Source organism: Neomonachus schauinslandi, chromosome 7 (genome assembly GCF_002201575.2).
Source record: "Neomonachus schauinslandi chromosome 7, ASM220157v2, whole genome shotgun sequence".
In the NCBI taxonomy this organism is placed as follows: Eukaryota; Metazoa; Chordata; class Mammalia; order Carnivora; family Phocidae; genus Neomonachus; species Neomonachus schauinslandi.
In genome coordinates this window covers 136,601,403-136,612,080 of record NC_058409.1, presented here as the reverse complement: position 1 = coordinate 136,612,080, position 10,678 = coordinate 136,601,403, and the positions used below count along the sequence as shown (strand labels likewise).

The 10,678-nt window shown below is 33.8% G+C and overlaps 1 non-coding gene across 1 annotated transcript; it reads right to left on the bottom strand.

Annotated features, from left to right (window-relative positions):
* Window positions 1–10,058: 10,058 nt before the first annotated feature.
* Window positions 10,059–10,212, bottom strand: LOC123325413. Its single transcript, XR_006540418.1, has one exon. It is a non-coding gene; the product is annotated as a small nucleolar RNA SNORA62/SNORA6 family (small nucleolar RNA).
* Window positions 10,213–10,678: the final 466 nt, after the last annotated feature.

Genomic DNA, 10,678 nt, shown 5'->3' with positions numbered 1-10,678 from the left:
TCCTTCCTTCCTTCCTTCCTTCCTTCCTTCCTTCCTTCCTTCCTTCCTTCCTTCCTTCCTTTCCCAGCGCCTCCAGCTATGGGTCCAGCTTAGCTCACATTGTGATTTTGGCACTGTGGGACCCTAAGTTCTGAATCCAGTCAAGCCCACCCAGTCAGCCAACCTACAGAGCTGTGATAGACAGTTGTTGGGTTGTTGTTTTATGTTTATGAGAATTTGCTACAGCAGTGAAAGAAAACTAATACAAGAGATCACAACAGGCTCAGGGGCTTTAATTATCAATTTACTTTAGGCAAATATGTCAGCTTTCTCTATATTTTTAATAATCAGTCATTTAGGAACACAAAAACACAAACTCTTTTGTGTCTGTAATTCATAAGTGATTTTTTTTCTATTTGATAGTATAGATTATTATTTTTAAAGAGATTTCCATAAATGTTAAATCCTGTATCCTTTATAGTTCCACTCCCTGCTCCCAGCTAGATCAGACCAATAAGTATGCTATGAATTAGACGCAAGTGAAATCTTCCTGCATCAAGATTTTAGGTTTTAGATCAAAATTCCATCTCTCCCTTTCTTTTCCAGAATGTTCTATGTGCTTCTTGGTAGGTATGACAATGCAAAATAGGAACATCGTTCCCTAGAGTTGCCAAGTGTGTGTTTCATTGCTTCCATAAACTTGACAGAGTTGACCTTACCCACACAATGACAAAATTCTGCTTTTAAGTTATTTCTTATGCTAATGATCAGCATCAGGGACATATTCTGATGAGCAGTGTCCAGGGTCTGTTTGGAGTAGCTAGCTTCTTAAGTGTTCCAGAGACAGATGTCTGAAGATCATTTCCAAGCCCTGTAACATAGCCTGCATCTTAATGACACATTTGAATGAGGAGACATATGTAAATTCTGTATCAGTTAAAGGAACATGACTTGAAATGAAAGTGAATAAATGATCTAACACAGCAAAAAGGATTATGCTCTCATTATGAAGTCAGCTAAACCTTACATATAGGAGAAAGTCTATTTTCCTTTGTGTTTTCAAGGGCTCAGACTATCTTTAAATACTTTGTTTTACATGAATTTACATCAATTACATTTCTAATCCTTCTATAATTTTTTATTTTGCATATTTGTTCCATACATTAAAAAATCCTTTTTGACCTGAGCTTTAGAATTCATTGGTCATATTCAGGCCAGTCAATCGCCTTTGCTGTGATAGGATTGCTCTTGATCTTCAGAAGTATGCAGGACCACTCTCTCTTAGAGCAGCATTTGACAAGTTAAAAAATAAGTGTTCAGAATGAAATGCAAAAACATTGCTTTTAATCATATGCAAATTGATTAAAATTTGACACTACCGGAGTGTCAGAGATGACTTCTCACCAGTATCAGGGAATTCCAGCTAAGGTTATTATAAAAAACCTACCATGATATTTTTTTAACTGTTTGACTTATATCACAGAAAAACTACATATGTTAATAGGGACATTTTTAACTCTTTGATAGGTTGCAAAATCTGCTTTCTGAGGAAATGTTAAGTTTTATTTCCCAAGCCAAATTCCTGTGGACATAAAACTTTACTTAAATGTTCTGCCTCTATGTAGTATACATATTTTTTCAGTATCTTTGTAATATGGTAGGTTATAATGAACAGTTGCTCAATAAATATTTTCTTTTTCAGACATCTATGCTCATTTCAAGAGTGATCTTTCAAAAATAAAATTAGAAGAGGAATATTTTGCACTGACAGAGTTAAATTTAAAAATATCTCCCTTTTTACATTTTAATATTTTCTACCATCTGGATTATCTCTGAGCTTATTCCTGATAAGAGAAAATATCATATTTAATCATTGTAGCTTTGTTTTTTTCACATTGAAATTTATATCACTGTGACAATTTCACTTTTCTTTGGGCACAAATAGACTGTTACTAATTATGATATAAAATCTGCTTAATCAACATTAGCAATATCAGTTATACAGAAGACACCGAGTAAAAATGAACTATCCTTTCCACTTAGGCTTACAGTAAATAAATGTATCATTTTGGGAAAAAAATGTACTCTAAGAAAATTTTCTTGTTTTTCTATGTTATTTAAGCAAGGTGAAGTGGATTATTATAAAATTAATCATGACAGAGATTATCCTAGGATTGCAGACATCCTGCTCTTCATGGCCTTGAAGAAGCAATCCACCAGGAGTTCTTCACTGCAAGTGAGTGAATTCTGCTAACAACCCTATGAGTTTGGGAGAAGCCTGGGGGCCTCAGATGAGAGCGCAGCCCAGAACAAGCCCATGCCCACAGCCATTTGAGACTCTGTACAAGGGATTCAACCAGCTATGCTTGAACTCCCCAACCCGTGAAACTGTGAAATAATCAATTGCGGGTTGTTTTGAACTGTTAAACTTTTGGTAATTTGTTATACACTAACAAAGCTTATACACTCTGTACCCGTCCTCTTACTTTAGGTAATAGGATCAGAATTGTTAGGCAATTTGGAAAGGAATTTTGAGAAGCCAAAAAAATGTAATTAGATCAGAAAATTAACAACTAAAAGGTAAATAACTTGTTTACTTCTCCCAGTCTCAGTTGACCCACTGCCCATAGACATGGAAGGCTTTCTTCCTTCCAAGATGTGCACTGACAATGCAGAAATTAGTAATGAGAAAGGATGAGAAAAAGTACATTCAGTTGCAGAGTGAAGGTGTTAAGGTTAAATAAAAAATGATGCATGCATTTGAGGAAAAATATCTGTTCAACATTATGGTTACCCAATGTTAAAATGAAAGAATATTTTCCATAGTTCTGAATCCATATTTTAGGTGACTGATAGTATCGCATGTTGCAGGTATCTCAGTTAATTAAATGTCTGATTTCGGCTCAAGTCATGATCTCTGTGTCCTGGTATTGAGCCCGAGTTGGACTCCGTGCTCAGCGGGGAGACTGCTTGTCCCTCTCCCTCTGCCCCTCCCCCTGCTCTTTCTCTCTCTCTCTTTCAAATAAATAAATAAAATCTTATAATTTATAAATAAATTAAATAAATAAAAATTAGCAGCTACTATTTTAGAAAAAAACATTTTGTATTTTATTGTTGATATTTGATACTAAATTTAGTAAATTTACAAATTCAAAACCTTAGCTCTTTCTAAAATTTAATGTTCAGTTGATAAATTTTATTCTATTTTAGATCCATGAATATGTAACTACTTTTAAGAAGCCTTAGATTAATTAATGATTAATCTCATTTAAAGTGTCACTTTAAATAAACACCTCCAAACAGCTTCAATTGCTTTCAAATTCAAAATATTTTCTTCGTCTGTAAGAATTTTCAAACACTTGATTTAATAAACACAATCCCTGTGAATCATCAAACAGGCTTGAAAGCACAGCCAGTTACCATTCTGCGTCTACATCTAAAAGAAGCTGCATGAAGCTCAGCTTCCTGCTCATGTGAGAGCTACTTATCAGCTTTGGACCAACACTTTCTCTTTGCAGCAAAGACTCATCTCAACAGGGGGACTTTCTTTCTTTAATTAGGGTCTTAAGCAGCTTTAACTATATTCTGAGTCTTCCACATTTTGGGAGATTACCTAAGGTTCTAATTTCATTCTCTTTTTTTAAAACATATTTCTTTCTACTTCATTAAAGCAGACTAAGTTCCCCTCTCTTTTCTCTTGAATATTTTTTCCCTATGATTTAAAATTTAAGGCTTGCCTAAGTCTTAACACCTTCACTCTGCAACTGAATGTACTTTTTCTCATCCTTTCTCATTACTAATTTCTGCATTGTCAGTGCACATCTTGGAAGGAAGAAAGCCTTCCATGTCTATGGGCAGTGGGTCAACTGAGACTGGGAGAAGTAAACAAGTTATTTACCTTTTAGTTGTTAATTTTCTGATCTAATTACATTTTTTTGGCTTCTCAAAATTCCTTTCCAAATTGCCTAACAATTCTGATGTCAACTATCATAACATTCTTTTTCGATCCTTTTTCATACATACTTTAAGATAAGCTATAACTTCTAAGATGAATATGAGTTCCTATTCTTCTTCTTCTAACTTTCAGTATAACAGAAATGTTATTTGTAAACACCTCTAGGTTTTCCCCTACATACATGTGACAAACTTTTAAGGTGGCTGCCATGTTTCTTACCTTCTAGTGTTAGACCTTTGTATGATCCCTTCACCTTGACTATGGGCAAGACTGTGACTTACTTCTAACCAGTAGAATGTAAAAGGAGACAGAATATTTGGATTATGTGAACGTGACTATATTACATACAATTGTAGTGCTATCTTACTTTAGTCTCTCTCTCTCTCTCAAGCAACCATGAACCCCACATGGCAAGGAATGCAGGTGACCTCTAGGATCTGAGCATGTGACAATAGCCCACAAAGAAACTCAGTCCAGTGTCCAGAGAATAGGATGCTTCTAACTACCATGCGATCAAGGAGGAATATCCGACCTACTGAATCCTGCAGATACAGAATCCAGTCCTAGCTAACATCAAGACTGTAGTTTCCTGAGCGAGACCCATAAGCAGAGGACACAGCAAAGCCATGCAGAGAAACGGTGAGATAATAAACTTGTGTTGTTTTAAGCCAAGTCTGTGGTAATACTGTTATGTTCTGTAACAAGATATAATGAATAAAATACAGCACAAAAATTCAGACAAACTCATGGTAACAAGTCTAAAGTCCCTGACAAATTTTTGAGTATTGCATCTTACTGAAGTATTATATGCTCTTTAGATGAAAATTTTTGGTTATTTAGTTGATAGTTTATTTAAATACTACATCTTTTCTGTGTCAAATATATTGAGCTGACATGTGGATACAATCAATTCATTCAACCAATATTCGTGGACTACCTTTCATATGCCAGGCACTTTCCCAGGTATTGAAGGCATAACATTAAAAGAAATTGCCTGTTCAGATTATTTACTTACCAGTAGCTGATCTAATCCAATTAGCATATTTTTGGCAATATTGATAAATATTTGATAATTATAAGTAGGGCTATAACCCTAATCTGTAAGTAGAATAATGAGAACCAGGAAATGTATATTTTCTTTATCATTCAATTGAAAAAAATCGTGATCAGGATTTTCAAATCAGGATTGATAAAAATCCTGATTTATAGAAAGTGGCAATAGAAAGATAGTTGTAATATGACAAACTTGTTTAATGGAAAAATGACCAGTACTTCAAAAAAAAAAAAAAAAACCCAAAACTGGGTCATTGTTCTTGCTCAGGTTTGCTAACCAGAGAATCACAGCAAATTTTGTGGAATTTTATTTTATTTTTTTTACTTCTCAGCTGCTGTACCTCTCAGCTACTTGTATACCTCATCTCAACTACCATCTCCATCCCGGAGAAGAAACACATAGAACTGTCCCTATAATTAATTCCTTTCCTTAGGAATTATTTTACATATTTGGAGTGAATTTGTTCTTGTGACTTGGATCCTAAAGATATCAATATATCCAGTCCATCCAAAATGTTTTCTCATTAACTATATTTGCACTGCCATAAATTTATTCTGCCATGTGCTTTCAAGAATACCAGTTAAGTCTCCAAGGCCAAGAACATACTTCCCACCTGCTAGCTCACACATATAATTCTTGGAGCAGGAAATTAAAGAATTGATTCCTCAATCAGAAATTAAGTTTAAAATGCAGAGTTAATTGTTGAGCTTTCCAAAGAGCCAACTTTTGGTTTTGTTTATTTTCTCTATTGTTTTTAAATCTCTGTTTCATTTATTCCTCTCCAATCTGTATTATTTCTTTACTTCTGCTTACTTTAAGCTTAGTATGCTTCTCTTTTTTTTTTTTTAAGATTTAAGTTATTTATTTAGAGAGAGAGAGAGCACCAGCAGGGGGAGGGGCAGAGGGAGAGAGAGAATCTCAAGCAGACTCCACACTGAGTGTGGTGCCCCATGTGGGGTTTGATCTCATGACTCTGAGATCATGACTTGAGCTGAAATGAAGAGTCGGTTGATTAACTGATTGAACCACCCAGGCACCCCTGCTCTTTTGTTTTTAGTGTTATCAGGTGAAAAATTACGTTATGCGTCAGAAGTCTTTATTTTTTTTTTAAATATAGGCATTTGGGTGTGTCTCGGTGGCTCAGTCAGTTAAGTGTCTGCCTTAGACTCAGGTCATGATCCCAGAGTCCTGGGATCAAGGCCCGAATTGGGCACCCTGCTCAGCGGGAAGTCTGCTTCTCCTTTCCCTCTGCATTTCCCCCTGCTTGTGCTCTCTCACGCACTCTCTCTCTCTCTCAAATAAATAAATGAAATCTTAAAAAAAAAAAGCCAAAAGGAATTTAAAGAAACAAATAAAAATATAGGCATTTGTAGATATAAATTTCCCTTTAAGCACTGCTGTATCATAATTTGATTTTGGTGTGTTTGAGTTCATTTTTATTCATCTCAAGTATTTTCTAATTTCCCTTGTGAACTATTTTTGGACCCATTAGTTATTTAAGAGTGAATGTGTTGTTTAATTTCAACGCATTTGTGAATTCACCAATTTGTGAATTACCAGTTTCTAATTTAATTCCATTGTGGTAGAAGAACATACTTTATATGATTTCAATCTTCTAAAATCTATTGAGCCTTATATTATGGTTTAAAGTATGGTCTATCCTAAAGTATGTTTCACTTGCAATTGAGAAGAATGCGTATTCAAATGCTGTTGGGTCGAGTGTTCTACAGATGTCTGTTTGGTTTAAATAGATTACAATGTTGTTCACATCTTCTATTCCTTGTTAATCTTCTGCTCAGTTGCTCTATTCCTTATTGAAAATGAGGTGTTGAAGTATCCAAATACTGTTGTTGAATTGCCCATTTGTCCCTTCAATTTATTTATTTATTTATTTATTTATTTATTTACATATAGTCCCTTCAATTTAGATAGCTAGATATATCACAAATTTCTCTGCCCTATGTTCTTTAGAAGTTTAAATGTTTTATTCAAACTTTGAAACTTGAAACTATTTGTATATAATATACAAAGTCTTCTAAATAAGAAAATATAATTATCAAGACCATGTAAGAATATGATAATATTCTATATTCAATTGACATTTAGTATCAAAATATTTATAATAAGCAAACAAGAGAAGTGTCTATTGAAATAAATTTACATCTGTGACCCCAATAGTTCCCACTCTATTTGATGCCTGGTAGCCCTGTATCTCAGGTTCTTGGGAGCTATATACATAATCTAGTCCATCATTATATAAGGAGGTTTATAATCTCATTAGTGTTGGGTAGATCCGAATAGGAATCAAACACCTATTTTTCACAGGTAGTTTTAAAGTTTGAAGGAGTGTGGCCTGGAGTGAAGAAGTGGTATTATGATCTCTTTATGCCAGGACAAACAAAAATGAGAGACTTGGTGAAATGAAGGGTGTTGATGGTTTTGTTATACTCTGCAGGACATAAGTACACAGGAATAGGATATTATTAATAAATTCTGCACTATATCCTTTATGGTTTACTGTTAGACATAAACCTCATATGTGCACACTGATATAAATTATTTGAATCGTATGGATGTTTGGAGAAAATAATAAATACTTGCGAATATTTGAGTGTTTCTGCCCACTGCCCCCCCCCCCCAAAATTCTTGGGTAAATAAAACAAATTTTCCCTTAGGTGAGAATCAATACCTATTTTCTATATATATTCATTTAGTAGTACAGATGATCTAAATTTACATTGTTCAACTGATGATAAAATTATTCATTTGCATAGTAAAAAAGAAATAGGTTATTAATATAAAAACAAATATAAATGGTATTCATAATTACTGTTGTGTAGAGCTCAAGTATCTGACACTTCTGTGGACGTTTGTTAAGTTTTTATTTTCACTGTTATAGGTATAATAGAGGCCCATAATGTATAGATTGATAAGGCTGCCATGTTACACAACTTGATGGTGGTGATAAGCACCATAAAAATCATAGAAAATGTAAATGGCATCCTGGAACTGTACAGTGTACAACATATGTACTATATGTTATGATCTAGTGTATTTTCAACTTATTATCACATTTATGTCCATGATGTCCTGAAGTTGTTCCAAATTTTGCTTTTAATTTTAGTTGCCTTGGCTTGTAACATTGATTACAGATTGGAGAATACTTTTCATTTTGATTTTTGGCTATAGTCAAGAGAGTTGTATTTTTAATTATAAAAAAGACTTTTGGCTTGTTATAATTTATATCCCTTCTACTTGTTTTGGAAGTTAATTAATTTCATCCACATATGATCACTACTTGAATTAGGAATTCATCAAAAAGAGACTGAAGTGGTTTCACACCATCTCCCACCCCATCCCACATATAACCCTACATATGCATTTGTGCATGTCCACTCTAAACATGTGACAGATGGGGAGGTAAAAATTGATTAATGGTGGTAATAACAGAAATGGAAGGCCATACTCCCTTGGGCTCCCCTGCCATCCCTTAAGAACTCAGAATGAGTCATACTCACTGTATCTGTTTGCATTTATAATCCCCTAGATAAAATGTTGTATTTATAAGTTTCTCTTGCTATGGTGAAGTGATGTAATAGGTGTGTGCATATGTATATATACATACATATGCTAATATTCTATTATATACATTAAAATATATATTTGTACAACTTTTGACTTTCAATAAAAGTCTGTTACCTAAATCCTACAGCTTGCCTTGGGATGTAACTCATAAAAACCTAATTATTTCTTTCTGAATAATTCTTTCTTTCCATGCATATAGAGCACATCTGACCATAATATCATATTTGTATAACCAGATGGCTCATAAATAAATCATTATAGGATCTAAGATCTGGGGTTCTTAAATATTATGTTATTTCATTCACCCTACATTTCAACTGCTTGAGTGTGACTATGATAAGATACCCTCATGTAATATTAATGCAAGTTTAAAATTAAAAATCTCCTTTAAAAATAACAGAGTTTAGTGGGTTATTATGCATGTTACTATTCAATAGAGATCTTTTGAGTTGTAATTTGAAAGCAAAGGCATTGAAATAATTCTATGCTTTTTGAAAATATGTGGATAATTTATTTATTTGAATCTATCATCTTTCTGTACATCGATTTTTCTTCCCATCTATCTCTAACTTGTACATAATTGAAAACTCTTGTAAAAAGTGAAATACAGGAAGACTTCACATGATTCTTTTGTCACTTTTCCATTGTAATGCCCATTTTTCCCAAACACCGAGATATATTTGACTTCTATAGACCCCTTTAGAAAACAGCTTCTCTACACACGGAACCTTGTGTACAGCAGGTAGAATAATATGTTCAATAAAGGTCTGATGTTCTGCCAAGTTTGTTTATAACTCCCTAAATTCACATTTTCTCTGACCCTAAAGGGACCTTTGCCACATTATGGAGCAAGCTTGGGTTCAAAGTCTGTTTTGACTATTATTTTGGGTCTGTGACCTTCAGCAAATTAAATTTTCTCTTTAACTTATGCTTTTTCATATGTAAAACAGCAATAATAAGACCTACATTCCTGCACTGTTCTGAGTATTAAGCAAGAACGTATATAAAGCTGGTACAGTACCTGTTACACAGTAATAAATATTAATTCCTTCCCCCACTGTCTCTCTAAGGTAGGAGTATGGGATTTAATTTACAGAGTTGTTGTGTATAATAAATAAGATTATGTATATAAGACAATTCAAACTGTGCCTTCTGCTAAATAAATAATTTCCCTGGCTCTCTATTCCATATGTATATATCAGTCGGGACCTTATTTCCTCTCCAAAATCCTTCCTACACCAACACACCTTCCTATGGTAGAAGTTACTCTTTTTGTAGTCACATAGAAACACACATGAATTTCTACCAGAATAGTAAGCATATTATATTTATCCATTTATTCACTCATACATGTTTATCCTTATTATAAGATCTTATGTAATATTTATTTTTTACCTGTATTTAAATTTTCCCAGAAGCTACTCTTAGTTCCTAAGATGATTTCTGTTGTTTGTTTTTTGGTTTTTTGGTTTGTTTGTTTGTTTTACTTATAGAAATAATTACTATCACACTCCACTCATCTGGATAGAGCCCCTTGCGGTGTTAGTGAAAGACCTGCCCCTCATGCAGTGCACTATCCACACTTGTGAGCTCCTCAGCCAGCCAAAGGCCTCAACTCCAGCCTCTAACAATGTGCAGCCTGGGATGGCTTTAAGTCCATTTCTCTTTCCTGTTTCAAAGATGGATATTATAATAGATTTTTTTCTCCTAAGAAATTTCTGTGAAATCTATGTTTGTGGTGTACAATAAGCATCTTTTTCTGTAAGATATATCAAAATATACAACAATGTAGAATTCCCTGTGTTCAAATTATAGGAAGACTAGATATAATCAAGTCATTCATCACAATATTTATTGACTCCGTCTTAGATTCTGAGATAAATTTACAATTTTAGTATATAAGAATGCACATTAATCAAATAAACATGTGTGCAAAAGACAAATCCCACAGAGAAAAGCTATGTGATATTATGATAGCATGGGAAGGGGGACTGGCCTAATTAAAACACTATAAGATAGCTTTGGAAGAAAGTGAGGATTGGACTCAGTTTGAAACATTAGTAGTACTTTGTGAGATGAAATAGAAGAAAAGAGACTTCCAGGCA